Source organism: Phalacrocorax carbo, chromosome 3, assembly GCF_963921805.1.
Source record: "Phalacrocorax carbo chromosome 3, bPhaCar2.1, whole genome shotgun sequence".
NCBI lineage: Eukaryota > Metazoa > Chordata > Aves > Suliformes > Phalacrocoracidae > Phalacrocorax > Phalacrocorax carbo.
The window spans coordinates 6,523,851-6,540,675 of NC_087515.1; the positions used below are offsets into that span (position 1 = coordinate 6,523,851).

At 47.9% G+C, this 16,825-nt stretch overlaps 1 long non-coding RNA gene across 1 annotated transcript in view; it reads right to left on the reverse strand.

The window, feature by feature from the left end:
* Positions 1–385: 385 nt before the first annotated feature.
* The window catches only part of LOC135312812 (uncharacterized), a 29,438-nt gene continuing 12,998 nt past the window's right edge, over positions 386–16,825 (reverse strand). Inside the window, exons 2-3 of the long non-coding RNA XR_010372430.1 lie at positions 3,324–3,475; positions 386–3,193 (exon numbers count right to left, since the gene is read on the reverse strand). This is a non-coding gene — a long non-coding RNA (uncharacterized LOC135312812). The remainder of the gene's footprint in view (positions 3,194–3,323; positions 3,476–16,825) is intronic.

The window sequence follows — 16,825 nt, forward strand, 5'->3', positions numbered from 1 at the left end:
CCTCACCATTTCCCCTGAGCTGTGGGAAATCTCACAATCAGATCTAATCAGTGCTTGAACATGCTGGCATGGGTCCACCTGCAGACACGGCATTTGGGAAGCAATGTCTTCGGGAAACTGTGTCTTCCGCCTTCAGGAAGCAGCACATGACACTGTCCTCCACTGCCCGCATCCTTCACCTGGTAGCTCCAGCTCCCCCAAAAGGTAGACCATGTACAACTTCTCCAAGAGCAGACACAGCCAGTGCTGCTTTGCAGTCTGCCTGTGACGCCAGCAGAAGACACCACTGATGAGATGGGACATCCTGATGAAATACGCAGACTGATGTGTTTCTTTGCTTCTCAGTCTGCAAGTGCCACACATGTAGCTGTTCAAATTGTGGCTGCAGACCTGCCTCCTCCTCTCCCCCCCCCCCATTTTGCCCTCAAGAAAGCGAGTGCAGCCTGTTAGTCGCTGCCTGGGTCAGGGCGCAGATGTTATGGATGGGTGGGGGCCATGCTCTGAAGTGGTACCTGATGCTGTAGTTCTCAGTGTCAGGTAAGGTACGGACTCCACACCAGCAGAAGTTGAAGACTATGCCACAGTAGGACAAAAAAAAACATTTGGGTAGAGAGCTCAGTCTAAAACTTCTTTGGTTTGAATAGATTTGTTAGTGGTTAAATAAGATTGGAAGCTTTCCAGCTTGCTTTTTGGTTTTTTCTTACTTCGCTAGCTCAGTATAGGGAGTGAAGAGGTGCAGCACAAAGATGATGAGTGATACGTTGATACAATGATTCAGTACCTTCAGCTTATTTTCATTGTTAGACCAATTAAGCATAGCTAGCAGGTAATAAATAAGAGCAGTAATTAAAGGTTTGCAGAATTTTTGCTGGGTGGAAGTTCAAATTCTTAGACCTAATTCCTGTTCCAAGACCTCAGTATCACATTAGAGGTGTGAGATTTTACTCTTCCTGTTTTCACTGAAGATGACAGAAACTGCACTGGAGGCAGCGATCAGATGGCACTCCTGCCGCTCGGGCAGCATGAGCCTCAGCAGCAGCAGCAGCAGCTGCTCTGTCATTCGAGTTGTCTGTATGTTTTGATCCTGGTGGCTCCAAACACAGTTTATCCCAAGTCTGAAGGCCAGTCTAAGCTCTGTCTGGAGCTTAGAATCTTTGTCTCTCAAACGACAAACTTGCCCTTAGCTCTGTTCCTGGACATTTATTCAAAGGTGCTAGCATAGCTTTTTGTAATCCTCATACAAGGGAAATTAGCCATTGTTCTCCTTCAGGATTCCAGGTTCACTACTATTAGCATTCAAAAATAAAATAAAGTTATAGCCAGCTGTGAAAATACTAGCTAAAGAAGTTGCAGATGTTCCTAAGGGAGCTACTGAAATATTTTGGCACCTTTGCTCTGTCATTAAAAACAAAACACGATAGTTGGTTAGGGTTGCAGTGTGAGTTCAAGGGGACAGAGAAAAACAGGAAAGCATTTAATAATGCTAATAGTGAATGTGGGTTCAGCCCTACAAAAACCTTTACAAAGCACCGGCGTGAGTCCAGCTCCCAAACACCATGCTCTACCCTGATTCTGGCATTTAGGTGCTTGAGCCTCAGCCGGCAGCTGCAGAGAAGCCAGGACTGCAGCAAAAGCTTTTGCTGCACAGACAGTCCCAAGTGTAGGCCAGAGACAGCTTTAAACGGGACTTGGTATGGCATAAGGTACAGCAGCAGGCAAGTATAATGCTCTGACAAATGCACTGCTGTGGGTAAAGTACTTCTAGCAGCCAAACTTCTTCATCCTAGCTCAGGTATCTCCGCAAGACACTACCTCACTTCAGGCTAGCTCCAATATTGGCAATGGGGATACAGCCTGAGACTCAAAGGAGACCAAGTAGCTTATAAAAATATAAATAGGGGGCCCCTCAGGCACCTTTGAAATGTTTACCTCTAAGAGCAGGGGCTGGGCCATTCTGCAAGTTGCAGAAAAGAGTAAATTGCTCTGCCTTAGGCCATCCAGAAGGAAGCTTCATTCCAAGAGCGAATACTTCCCACCTCCAAATTCTTTCATCTTTCTCTGCCTGCCTCTTTCTGGCCCATCACTGGTTTTCCTCTTCTTTCCAGATGCTGTGGGGAAACTCTAAGGATTATGCCCTAATTTGCCCTCGGGGAAAGAAACAAGATACTTAGCCAAGTTGGCGAGGAAGATGCAATCAGAGTAAGTCATATGGCCCAGAGATAAGGAGGTGAGTGAATCACTCATTATGTGACAGGGTAGCTCTGGAAAAAGAAATGGGGCTTACCCATTCATAAAAGCCTGTCTTGGGAAAGGAGGCAGAGCCAAGACACAGCAGCTGGTCCAGTGCACGCTAATGCTCTACCTGGGAACAGGGAACTTGTGCAATGCACTATGCAGAAAGCTACAGGTCCACGTTGCAATATACACATGAACAGTAATCACAGAAATATCTGAAGGAGTCGCCTTGTGCTACCACTCACTGACACTTCCCCAGCTAACAGCTGGGCTGACATTAATTAGAAACCCTTTTCCCCTTTTCTAATCTCTAATAGGTCATCTAATCCATGCCAAATGAATTGGAGTTTTTTCAGCAAAACAGATTGTCAAAAGCTCTTTCGTCTACTAGAGACATTTGAGTAATTGGACATTTCTACTGGAAAACTAATCTTTGATCTAACTGATGTCACATAGCTGAGATTTTCCTCAATGTTCATTTCTGCCCAGACAACTAAGCACCATGCTGTATTCTCCACAAACAAAATGTCCATCCAAGAAAAAGAGGTTCCTGCACTCGGTACAGTGCTCAAGATCTTGATATGCCACCAACTATGCATGACAAATGCTGGAGAGGAACAAAGTCTACAGGAAGAGAAGAGTATGTGTGCTCTGGAGAGGCACAAGGGGCCCAGCCCACAATGTTTAAGTCCAGCTCCAAATTTTCTCAGAGTCCCTGCCTTTTTGGATGGGATTTTGGGTCTGTGTGCATTTCTGTGAAGGAGGCAAGGAAGAAGGGAGGGAGCCTTTTCTTCTTTCCCAAACAACATCTCAGCCCATCTCAGGCTCGCCCGCCAACATCTAACAGCCAAAGACAAACAACATCACAGCTCCACGATGCTTAAGCTTGATTGAATGACGACAATTCCACGTTTAAAAAAATGAACATCAGAGCCTTCCACAGCTGCATCAACATTATCTATAAAAAAAAAAAAAGCATGACACTACATGAAGCTTTGGCTGTGCAAGCCAAAAACCTAAATCAGCCATGGTTTGGAACAAGGCCATTGCTGAATTCTCGTGTAAAGCGATGCTGCCATATTGCTTACTTTCCACTGAGGTTTTCCACAAATTAACAGCTGTAGCAGACTCCCAGAAAACAGCAACTCTTTCCAAGTCTTTCTTCTCTGAAAATGTTGTTTCTTCACTTTATTCTTCCCCATATGGAAGAGGAGAGGAGGGTAAAAAAACCTGAACAGCCCTATGAAACAAAAAAAAGAAAAAAAAACACAACAGACTGTGAGAAAAATTAATCACAAAGATTGCCTGGAAAAAGAGCAGTTATCTGGTTATCTGTAAAATTAAACCAGTGGTGGGCCTAATTTTTCTTTTCATTATACCAGCATGGTGGGATGGAGAATCAAACCCAGGGAAAATATTTCTGGAGCAGCCCTTCTGATTTATGACCATCTCAGCCACTCCGACAAGATCAGAAAAGTGCTGGATTCTTTCCAGTTGAGCACCACCAAAGGCCAAATCATTCCTATTTAGGGAAAAACAAAACTTCCCTCTGCTTCAGTGAGAGTAGTATTTGGCACCAAGCACAGAGAAAACTGCCTCATTTCAGCTGGCTTGCTGAATGGCAGCTGAGACAGAAAGGTGATACCAGGCTGCTGTGGGTGGCTTCAGATGATGCTCTGTTCTCCTGATCTCATATTGGACATCACTAGGTATAGGGCAATGCACAGGGATTCATTATAAATGACAAAAAGCCTTCTTAAAGCAGAAGTTATTTGGTTTTCAGCATGCACAGATGGCTGTTGACTCACTTGAGAGGGGAGCGACAGAACTAGCAGACTGGCAGGAGCATGGAGACTCTCAGCATTAGAAAACATCAACTCACAGGCTGGGTCGCCTTCTGAAGATCTATGAGCTATGGTGTAGTACTAAGCAATGCTTGTGCACGGAGATGGGGCTTTCCAGCTGGTGGACTCCTGGGTATTGCCTACTTGTGACTACCAGTGTGATGCAAAGATGTGGCTTGTTATGGGTACTTGGGTCTGACAGCTGATAATAACACATGTGCTTTACAGAGAACAGCAATATAAGGTAATATTTGTCACCTGGCACCGTGCCTTTCAGAGGCTGCTGACCCCAGGGTCACATCTGTGCAACTACACTGCAGACAGACACCTCAAGACCTCTGCCAAACACAAGTCTGCTTTGGGGAGGGCTGGGAGTGTGACAGCAGTATGAATTATCAATAAGAGGAGCTTGGCACCTTGGAAAGTCAACAGAGATGAGCCTGTGTCACTTCAGTTGGTGCTGTTACAAACTTCTAGGTGACTTGTCCTGGGCATCAGAGGCAGGAGCGGCCCAAGGGCCAAGGGCCATGCATGGGGCTGCTCTGGCTCCTTTACCCCATCTGCTGCAGGCATGCTCTGCAGCCACAAGAGCTGCTCATTGCAGTCAGGAAACAGCTACTGCAAAGCCAAACTTCCTAATTCCTGCCAGCGTGGGATGTGACAGCTTTGGGTTAAACAGCAAACTGCACATGGCAACCCACCCAAATGCACTGCGACCCAGGAAAGGTACTCATGTTGTTGCGAGTCCACTTCCCCAAGAAGCTCTTCTCTGCCAGTTTTGCTCAGCTCAGCATCTGAAGGCTTGCGCGTTAGACTTCCAATGTGGACCACGTACAAAAGGAGCTATCAACAGCCAATTATTCAGGGAAATTTTTCTTCAGAGCAATTTTTGCCAAAAGTATCGGCCTACTGACAGACCACTGGACCACAAGACTGCAGCTTCAGCTTCAAGTTCAGAAGCCTCTGCAGTCCAGGTTAGTACTGACCAGGGTTCCTCAAATTTTGGTGGCCATCTCACACCGCTATGACCTCACATTATTAATCAGGTCTTATGTGATCAGCGCTTGCTTCACACAAACAAGCTGGAGAAATAAACATACCTATCTCATCTTTCAGGTACAGCCACTGCATATGAGGCTAAAAAACCCCACCAAAAGTACAAGTAACACCAGAGAACAAAGGACCTGATCATTTATCCTGACCCAAATAAAAAAAAAAGGTTAAAATATCAGTTTACTAGCAAAAGGGTCTATCCTCGGTGTGCTCTCCAGCCTCAGAGATGTTCTGTTATACTGTTCGCTAATTGTTTCCAGTGTTTGACGTGAGTATTTTTGGCAGTTAGTTTGTCATGAATTGACACTTATTTTGTCAACCTATCTTCAGCAAAACTGCACCCCCTCCCTCCTCGTAGACCTGTCAGAAACATAAAGATTACTCATTGCAGGCTTCCAAGAAGCTCCTGAAGCCAGCACTCGGAGTTTGCATAACAACCATTGTCGACAATCCACCTACAGCAGCTTAAAAATACAGATTTGAATGGGTGAAGAGGGGCCGGGAGTTCTCAGAAGGACGAGTCAGATTCAGGATTTTATTAATAGAACCGGAGGCGTTCTCATGAAGACAAAAAAAAAAAAAAACCCACCCTCTTGTTATCTTAGCTGTCATCAGCCGTCACCTTTTCAAAACAGGCAGGCTAGATGCAGAGTATTCCTGTAGATGAGCAAAGAGAAAGCTGCTGCAGAAAAACACGAGAGCAAGATGGAGAGCAGCAAGCACCAAGGATCACTGCTCAGGTCCTCCTCGGGAGGTGCTGGGTGCGCAGCTGCCTGCTTCGTGCTTGCTGGCCTTACCAAAGGGACTTCATTTATTTTTTTCTAATATGATGCCACGCATTTCACCCCTGAAGAGCTAATTGCCAAACAAAGGGAGCCCACCAGAAGAATACACAAAAAGCTATTTGTGGCACAGGCTCCAGCACTCTCTGCAGCAAAATAAAGCAATTACATTAATTGGAGTGCACAATAAGCACTCCCCAAAATAGCAGATTAATAGACCCAGATCAGTGATGGCTGTTGGTGAGGGCATGGAGTACCAGGGTGCATGGTGGAGAGGGCGGTGGGAGGGCTGGCCTGTGTTTCTGCCATGCTGCTGCAAGAACACCCTGCCAGCCCTTCCTCCACTGCCAGGGATGGGGCCACCCCCTAACCTGGAGCTGGCTCCTCAGGGGAATAAGCGGTCCGGCCTCCTTGAGAGACAAGAAGCTGCTGCACAGCAGAGAAGGGGCTGCCCCAGCTGGAGGGTTTCCCATGCACTTGTGCCACCTTCTCCCAGGCCTCAGGAGGAAGGAGGGACACAGGAAGCTTTAGGGGTGGCGATGAGAGCGAGGGGGACAGGCGGAAGAGCCCAGAGAACAACAGAGGTGTCATCCGGCCATGTTAAAAACCTCTGCTCTGAATAAACACCAACACTCGCTGTCTTTTCCAAGCCAAATCCCCAGCCTGCTAGGTTCACCATTAACAACAGTCCCTACAACTTTCTCAGCCTTGCTGTTTACACAAGCTAGAGCTTTCATACATAAAACTCTTAAATGAAAACATTAAAGAGCAGCTGGCGCCTCTTGGAAAACTCATAAAAAGTCTGTTTCCAAACAGCGTCGCTTCTATACCATAAATTTCTGTATTTCTCACTCCCCTCATTCCTTATTTCTAAAGACATTTGCATGAAAACAGGAACTTTGTTTATTAAAGAGTTCATCTGCTCCTGCTGTTAATTTCCCACCTGAAGCCAGAATCCCCCGGGTATGACATCATTAGCGCAGGCTCTGGAAATGATCATGAAGTCACAAACAGCGGGTTAGGGCTCCACTCCGGGAATAAACAGTGAGAAGACAGAACCTCTCCCACTGCCAAATCCCCAGATCCTTATCCAGTTTTTCCTGGAGCAATATCCCATTGACTTCAGCGGGACATCGACCAAAATAAGGCTGTCAGCGCTTGGTGTTTCAGCCATTCCTCCCGTCCTGCTCCTGCCTCCAGGCATCAGGGACTTGCCCTGTGCAGCCAGTCTGGGACATGAGAAGCCCTCTCCCAGCACAATGCCAGTCCTCCCAGCATCACATTCCTGCCCCACTCCCTGCAAGCAGGGGCAAACAGATGGGGAGACCACAGACCACCTCATGCCTATAAGTGCCCCCCTTAGCTAAGCACCATGACAGGTCCCGCATGCATGGAGGCCACCACATGGGGATCTCAGCCTACAAGAGTGGCCGGTGGGATGCAGGAGCCCAGAAGGGAGCGGCAGTCCTGCACTGCACAGGGGGCTGGCTCTGGGGCAGCAGGTCTACCCCATGCACAGCCATAGGAACAACAGTGCCAGAGACTGAGGATGACTGGGGGCACCTGAAGATCAAGGATAAATACCTTTGCAAACAGACCTACAGGAGGGAAAGATCATGTGCACAGATAGAGAAAATAAACACATATATCTCCTCATGTGAGGACGTAAAGACATAACAAAGATGTCTTTTATCAGAACAGATCCAGTAACACTAATCAAATCTACATTTTTCACCTCCTGCTCCACAGAAAGTACAAGAAAATGACTGTGAGCTTAGAGAGTTTCATTAAATCTCTTTTCACACGTAAAACCTCTGACACAGTTGAAGCCCTCCCCTCCCATCACGAGGCATGCACAGCTAATATAAAGTGTATAGGCCAAATAATACTCTTTTTGAAACTGATACCTATGTATGCAAATGGCATATTTGTCATGTGCTGGCCCTCTGCATGACACCTGATGTATTTTTGAGGGGTCTCTACATGAGTGCCACAATGCCATGTTGTTGCAGCAGAGCATAAAATCTGGCCCTACACAACCAGCACTCTCCATCCAGCAGCCTGTGCTAAGCAGGCTGCTTGCCTCCCTGCCTTCCCACCCTGGGCTAAGTTGACATCTGGTCTGGGCTGCTAAATACTAATACTATTGAGTAGACATCTGAGGATAGATGTCTGAAGATCTACGTACCTGTGAGAGTGGGATGTGGCGGGGTGGGACAGAGACAGTCTGGTTAAAACCAGGTTTATTAATACTGCATAGGAAAGGTAAAGGCAGAATATGGGATTTATCAGACACAGTCCTTAAAGGATTTCTTCAGTTCATCCTTGTACTCCAAGCTTTAAAGCCTTTACAAATGTAATACTACATCTTTATTGTGTACTGGTGTTGGAATCATGAACAGTGTTTCAAAAATACTGACTATTTGTCAAACACGAGCAGGTAATATTTGGTATAGCAGAGGAGAAAGAAAAAAGAGATGTATTGACTCTTGTAAACAGAATCTAAATTCTTCCATCAGTGAAATCACTGTTATTTGATTGATCACCATGAACCTGCTGCACAGTGACAGTGCTCTGTTTGCGTGACCTGAATTGGGCTCGGCCGCTGGGAGACACCGTCTCGGGGAGAGTGAGCCGGCGAGCACTCCGGATGCACAGCATGACCACTGCATGCCCATCCTCCCCCAGGACCACCATCGGGTCCCACTCTCCCAGCACAGCCCATAGGCACCACAGCCTCCAGTTTCCTTCGGTTTGGTCCATTGTTACACGCCAAGCAAGTCCAAGTGTTTTCCTTGGCATGGGCCGGTGGTCCCATCGTGCCGTACTTCCTCCACACAGAATAAGTGTTATTTAACAGCTCTGATTATTTTGGAGAGATGTTCAAGTTTTTTTGAGAAGAGGAGCATATACTGAAACTGATTGTATTGGCTGCTTGTGGCTGTTTTTTCTGGATGGCCCTCGCTCTCTTTGTATAAATTGTGAGGTACAGACCTGGGCAACTTTTCAAGAGGGGCACAGTGCCACTGTCACATGCGCCTTGCATAATGGAGTTGTCACCTCTGTCAAGTTAAGCATGCAAAAAAAGGAAATGCAGGCACACTGGGGAGAGGTATCCAGGCTCCGTGCTCGGTCACCCCAGCGCACGCCCAACCGAGTCAATAAGAATTTGGTCCAAAGCAAGTAATGGCAGGAAGAGCTGATAAAGCTCCTCTGGCTGCTGTTATTTATCCCTTTAGCACACCACCAGATAGCATAACTCTAACCTGTCAAAGAAGGGTTGCCCTTGTTTCTTGATGTGGGCTTTGAGGATACAGGCAGACAAAAAGTAAATATTTCAGGGCAACTGAAAGTGTCTCTGACTCATCATATCATCATCATTTTTCTGGGAGCCACTGGCTTCATCCTTTTTCCTCAGCCCTTCCCTTAGGATAGTTCACTGCAGGAGCTCTGCATTTTCTGAGAAAATCCCTGATGTTCTTTGTAAGAGTCGATATTGTTCATTTCAAAGAACGAGCAGGAGACAAGCCCTCCCTTGCTCTGTCTTCCAGCCCTTGTTTTTCCATTTCCTTACTCGCAAATCACAGTGTAGAAAATGTTCAAGGTCTTCCTCCCACCTGCTTCTCCAAGGCAGTTTTAAATTAGCCATGATTTCCTTCTCTTCTCAGCTTCTCATTTTTTCCGAAGCCTGTACTATCAAATCCTAACACCCTCCTTCCCTCTTTGTTGTTTGAGGCAGCCCCGCATCGTGCTGCTCATTCATGAGGACACTTCCGCCCACTCCGCTGAGCCAATATTCTCCACCTCTGCTCTGCACAAATGCTTTCATCTCCACATTAGCCTAGCTCTTACTCCCAGCAGCTGCCTTTTACTTCGGGGGGGGTGGGGGGGGGTGTGGGGTGTGTGTGTGTGTCTTTTTTGTGAGCAGCCCTTCACACTCCGCAGGGCTGCCGAGTCTTTCCAAAGCGAGTGCTTTCCTGGGAGGAGGACAGACCATGGCAACAGAAGCAAAGGTTGCTTGCTGGAAAGACCATTTGTTCCTTTCAGTATGAAAAAAAAAAAAAAAAGAAGTTGCCACTAATTCCAAGGGGGTCCGCCCTGTGCTCCAGGCATCTTTACAGCCATGAAAATTACAATGTCACTGGTATTAACGAGAAACAGCAACAGCTCATCCCACTGCAACTCCCTTGCTCCCACAGTGCTCCTGACAACAACCGAAACTTCAAATTAAATTGAGAAGCTCCCTCCCCAGCCAACACCTTAGGCAACCTCCCCTGGAGAGGGCATGACCGGAGAGCTGGTGAACCCTCAGGCTGCTGAAGACCATGGGGAAGCGAGTCCCAGAGCAGCAGCTCTCCCTCCATGCAGGGAAGGGCCCTGGGTGTATCAGATCTTATGACTGCCAAGTCATTTGACAGCATAAATTTGGCCCAACAGAAGCTCACAGACACAATCTTCCACCTGCGTATTCTCCTCACTCAGCAGCTGGCTATGCTGGTCTTCTCCAAGGAGAGCTCCTGCTCTTGCATACACAGCTCTGCTCTCTCCAGGTTTCCCTGGGTCTCGCTGCAGGCTTGCAGTGGGTGGATGGGTCATATGCAGCATGGAAGGAGTCAGGGAGTGGCTGACAGTGGCCCCCAGGGTGGGGTTGCCTGGTTGCAGGACCCACACTGCCTATTTTCTCATCTCAAGACATCCAAATGGTTTAGGAAAGAGTAGGGGTTTGGCTCAGGTGAATCTTTCCGTAATACCAGTGAGGCAAAAGTCCCACCACAGTGGGAGAGCTCCCAGCACCTCTCCAATGAGGACTGGCTCTGCCCAGCTCGGATGCCAGGATGTCAGCTGAAGTAAGTGACGTGGGGTGGCTGAGATCGGGGGTGAGAAAGGCCACATCCAGCAAACAGACCAGGACACAGGAGGAGCAGGATGGCTACAGAGGGAAGTCCAGGCATGGAAAACTCAGCAGACAGCAAAGAGAGGTCCAAGGAAAGGATCCCCAGGTGTAAGAAATCAGGAAAGGAAGGCAAGAGATTGGCGTGGATGAGTTGAGACCTGCCAGTCAAACTAAAGGGCAAGAAGGAACTGCACAGGCAGTGGAAGCAGGAACAGGGATCCTGGGAAGAGTATAGGGACGCTGCCTGGTTTTGTAGGGATGGGGTCAGGAGGGCCAAGGCACGGCTGGAGCTGAACTTGGCAAGGGATGCAAAGAATAATAAGAAGGGCTTCTACATGTATGTTAGTCAGAAAAGGAAGGTCAAAGCAAGCATTGCCCCCACCTCCAATGAGCAGACTGGCAAACTGGTAGCAATGCACAAGGAGAAGCTGAGGTGCTCAACAACTTCTTTGCCTCAGTCTTCACTGGCAACCTCTCTTCCCACACCTCTCAAGTGGGTGGACCACAAGATGGGGACTGGGGACCAAAGTCCCTCCCACTCTAAGAGATCAGGTTCGTGACCACCTGAAGAACCTGAATATGCATAAGTGTGTGGGACCTGATGAGATGCATCCCAGAGTCCTGCAGTTGCCAAGCCACTATCTGTGATACTTGAAAAGTCATGGCAGTCAGGTGAAGTCCCTGAGGACTGGAAAAAGGGAGACATTGCACCATTTTCAAAAAGGGTAGAAAGGAGGACCCTGGGAACTACCGACCTGTCAGCCTCAGCTCTGTGCCTGGGAAGATCATGGGACAGATCCTCCTAGAAGCTATGCTGAGGCACATGGAGGACAGGGAGGTGATATGAGACAGCCACCATGGCTTCACCAAGGGCAAGTCCTGTCTGACCAACCTAGTGGCCTTCTATGATGGAGTGACTACATCAGTGGGCAAGGGAAGAGCTACGGATATCGTCTATCTGGACTTCTGTGAGGCCTTTGACACACCCCCCACAACATCCTTGTCTCTGCACTGGAGAGATACTGATTTATGGGTGGACTGTTTGGTGGATGAGGAATTGGTTGGATGGTCACATCCAGAGGCTACAGTGGTCAGTAGCTCCATGTCAAGATGGAGATCAGTGACAAGCGGTGTCCCTCAGGGATCTGTACTGGGACCAGTATTATTTAATATCTTCATCAATAACAGTGGGATCGAGTGCACCCTCAGCAAGTTTGTAGGTGACACCAAGCTGAGCAGTGCAGCTGACACGCCTGAGGGACAGCATGCCAACTAGAGGGACCTGGACAAGCCAGAGAGGTGGGCCTGTGAGAACCTCATGAGGTTCAACAAGGCCAAGTGCAAGGTCCTGCACCTGAGTCAGGGCAACCCCCGACATCAATACAGGCTGGGGGATGAAGGGATTGGGAGCAGCCCTACAGGGAAGGACTTGGGGTACTGGTGGATGAAAAGCTGGACATGAGCCAGCAACGTGTACTCACAGCCCAGAAAGCCAACTGTGCCCTGGGCTGCATCCCCAGCAGCGCGGCCGGCAGGGTGAGGGGGTGATTCTGCCCCTCTGCTCCGCTCTGGTGAGGCCCCCCTGCAGCGCTGCATCCAGCTCTGGGGCCCTCAGCACAGGAGGGACATGGACCTGTTGGAGCGGGTCCAGAGGTGGCCACAAAAATGACCCGAGGGCTGGAGCACCTCTCCTGTGAGGCCAGGCTGAGAGAGCTGGGGCTGTTCAGCCTGGAGAGGAGAAGGCTGCGGGGAGACCTTATTGTGGCCTTTCAGTTCTTAAAGGGGACCTATAAAAAAACTGGGGGGCAAACTTTTTAGCAGGGCCTGTTGCAATTGGACAAGGAGAAATGGTTTTAAACTAAAAGGGGGTAGATTTAGACTAGATATAAGGACAAAATTTTTTATGATGAGGGTAGTAAAACACTGGAGCAGGTTGCCCTGACACATGGTAGATGGCCCATCCCTGGAAGCATTCAAGCTCAGGTTGGACGGGGCTCTGAGCAACCTCATCGAGTCAAAGATGTCCCAGCTCATTGCAGGGGGGTTGGACTAGATGACCTTTAAAGGTCCGTTCCAACCCAAACCTTTCTATGACTCTGTGAACTGTGGCTGGCAAGCATCCCCATGGGCACAGAAGGCTGCATCCCCAACCTACAAGGATAATGACCCATGGAGAGCTGGCACAAGCCACACAAACCCTGCCATGAGATAGTGGAAGGGCTGGTCAGCCAAGCATACTACACGGGCATACCACACCACAGCACTGCTGGTACAACACAGGCCAAAGCTACTTCCACGAAGCAGCTTGGGGCTGGCACAGTGTACCAATGCTGGGGCAGGCACTGGGCTCAGTCATGGCTTTTCTGTTCCTGGCCTGGATGCCGTCTCATCAATTTGACAATGTCATCTTGCCACAGCCTTGTGGCTTCTCTCCCACTGCCCTGAACAGCTCTCCACCTCCATGGAGACCCACAGATGCCTCCCACCTTCTGCTCCCTCTTGCCTGTCTTTGGACTTTCACTCTCCAGACTCTTCTAGGCTCCTTACTTCATTTCTTCTGTTCCCACACAAGGATCCAGGAGCTGTAAATGGATCAACCTGTGGCAAGATCTAAAACTGTCCCATCTTTAAAAAGCCACAAATGCACTGCAACCTGTGAGAGCTACCCAGTCCAGCCACAACAGTGACACATCTAGCTCTGAGGTATAAGGGTTAAACCTGTCTGGCTTTTAAAATCCCATAATATGTGCGTGCACAGAGCTGTTGCACTGCAATTTACTACAAATTGATGCTCCATTTATCTATCCATAGCCTTGGAATCTTGTTGCCCCGCTACGCTCCTAAATCAGTCTTCTTAGAGACTCCTCATTTAATTTTCCAGCTCTTCATGCAAACTCTCTCACTAATGGTGTCTGTGTACCTCTGCACTCTCACTTTTCGAAATGCTGCCCGTCTCACTTACCATGCAAGCATGGTAAGGCACAGAGCTGAAGTGCTGTGCCAGAAAAAGCAACCAAGGTTGTTTTGGTACATGCAGTGGTCAGCATGCCCCGCTGGAGAGCCTACCAACATGTAATTCATATCCCAAGTTTCTGAGCCAGATGAGTCCTGTTCCTTCTCTTGTCTAAACCGCAGAGACAAGAACATCCAACCTCTCGGACATCTCACAAATCCTGGGATTGACACAGAGATAGAGAAGGAAAGGGAAAAGTCAAAAAGCCACCAAGCTGCCCAGAAATGCTGGCACGAGGATCTGGGACCTTATCATGCTTGTAGAAGTAGGGATGCCCCTTACTGGAGTGGGTAGGCTGTGACATTTCACTGATGGCATCTTATCCAGGTACAGTAGTTGAGATCTCCCTCTTGAACATACTCATGAGCCTGACCCACATCTGCTGAGATGAAGAAATCAGAGGAAGGCCTGGGTAAAATGGAATCTGAACACAGCAAAAAGAGACATTTACATACAATGAATAGATGTAACACCACAATCACCTTCTTTTTTTCTGCTTGCCTGCCACACCACTTTGAAAAATCCTTCTCACTCTGCAGGCTTTTGTCCTCTGGGTCAGTGGAGTAAAGGCACACAGCACTGCATGCTAATTCTCCTCTGATGCTTCAGCAGTGACTGTACATTTCAAACCTACGGCGTGAAAGCCCCCCCAGGCACCCAGCCAAACCTTGCTCTGCTGCACTCCTGCACGAGCACCAGAATCAGCACAGAAACACATCTACCCAGGGTTGGCACCTTTGATTTATTGGTTTATTTTGTATACATTGTTCCTTTTGCATATCCACCTCTCCCCTCCAAAGATACAAGACCTTTGTACTTTTCTGATGACTTCATCCTTCGTACTCCACTCCCACAAGCTATAGGTTGGGGATCGGATGACAGTCTTGACCCAAACTGGCTGACAAAGGCTTCTTATCTGCTCAGCATGGCATCCAGAGAAATCGATTCACTGAAGTGTCAATGCTGCGTTACATTCAGCAGTGATTTCCAGCACGCCATGAAAGGCACCATCACATCAGTGGGCTTACTGACCCATTCAGTAGAAACGCTGGTACTGAGCATCCTTCTCAGTTCCCCACGCTCTGAAGGCAAACCTTCCCCTGGCCATGCGCATGGTACCGAGTATAAAAAATAAAGGTTTCAGTTTTGCAGAGTTGCCTTCCCAACACTTTTCACAGGCAAAAATTCACCCCTGAGGTCCCTCCTGAATGACAGCAATGCCACCTCTTCCCAATATCAAGGGATATTTCAGCCTTTTTGCTCTGCAGGTTAGCTGTTCAGCACCAATGGGGTACTGGTAAGCATGGACACAGGAGCAGATACACATAGAAATGTGCCACCGCTGTTCTTAAAAGGCAAAGCACAAGAAATGACCGGCTCCCTGAATGAGCACCCTCAGATGAAGTCCCCTGTCCCGCCAGGTCCTTTCATCTTCAGGCACACAGGCCAGCCCTGGACTTTCTAATCTTGCTCTGTCCTGCCATTGAACCAGCCTTCATTCCCTAGAAAGCCCATCTCCTCTTATCACCAATATTTTGCTGAGCATCTATCTCCTCCATATTCTTTCTTGAGTCCTTGTGAACTCATTTAGCAGCTTTGCTGGTTTGCCTTGTTAATAATTGTCCATTCCTCTCTTTCTCACTTTTGTCCAGGCAGGAGGAGGGAACATGCCCCCCGGCGTTAGCAGCCCCTGTCCAGGAGTGTGTCTCATCAGTGGGCAAGTGTTAACACCCTGCCAGTGGCCTGACCCCTATGCCCTCAAATACCAGCCACTGGGAAAGGAGGCGCTTAATAAGACAACCTCACAGTGGAAACCAGGTCCCATAGCAGTAACATAAATCTTCCCAATTCCTAAAATCCAAAAAAAGAGCATGCCCCAGTTTTTTCCCCCACCTGCCCAGTGCGGTAAGATTGAACACCTGTTTAGGATAGATAACAGTAGATTAACAGTGCTAAAATGTAGGCCTACAGATGTTTTTGCCACTAGTGTCTGAATAAAACAGAGATTCCAACAAGGCTAGACATAGTTTGGCTAAGGATCAGACCAAAGATATCAGAACTTTGCAAGTGCTTTGAATGTTTTAAGGTACATCCATCACTAACTGAAGACAGTTGGTTCGTTTCTTCAGATATATTGGAAGTAATTTGCAAAAGCGAGCATGAAAACTGAAAACACCATGGAAACATGCTCTGAATGGCTGCACGACCCTGGCTATGGAGGGAATTCAGCACAGGGGAGGGAATATATATATAAATGTTTATATATATATAAAAATGTATATATAAATATATATATATATGTATAAAAAAATTCAATTCAGAGCTGGCTGGCTGGTTCCAGCTCAGCTGTGGTACCCCAAAATGCCCCATTCTGGGGCATTCTGAAATAACAGTCTCTCTGATATGAAAATCGCTTTGTACTTTCATATTTCTGGTCCACAGAGTCTCTCTCTATAGCATTTCTCCTATGTATTTACTGCTTTTGCATATGATAACTGTTTTCAAAGCTAAGTCGCATATTCAGCATATCTTCCCATTGTCGTTTCACTATGCAAATTGCCTGTGTTACTCTCTTCTAGGTACTTGAAACATCCTCCTGCCTTTTTACCTCGTCAGGGGCCCCGGCAGGGCTTGCTTCCCAGCTCCCAGAGCACGGCTGAACGCCAGCCCATCCACTGAACAGGCTGTTCGCATGGAGAAATGCCTCAACATTTTGAGATACAGTCTTGTCAGGTCGCCAAATAAAAAAAGCCCTACATTCATTTCTCTCGCTCGCAGGCTCGCTGCTTAGTCAGCTGTTACGCCGCCGCGTAAAACCTTTGCTAAAAGAGCTGTGGTAGAAAATAGCTGATCAGTAAGTCTGAAGTGTCAGAGCTGTCTGGGTAGGTGGAGGCACTAACAGGAAGGCAGGAAACCCAGTCTGTAAGCTTAGGGCTGGGGGAGAGGAAACCATTTCCATTCAGCACAGAGATTGCAGGGCAATACTGACGGCATGGCTCGGGCG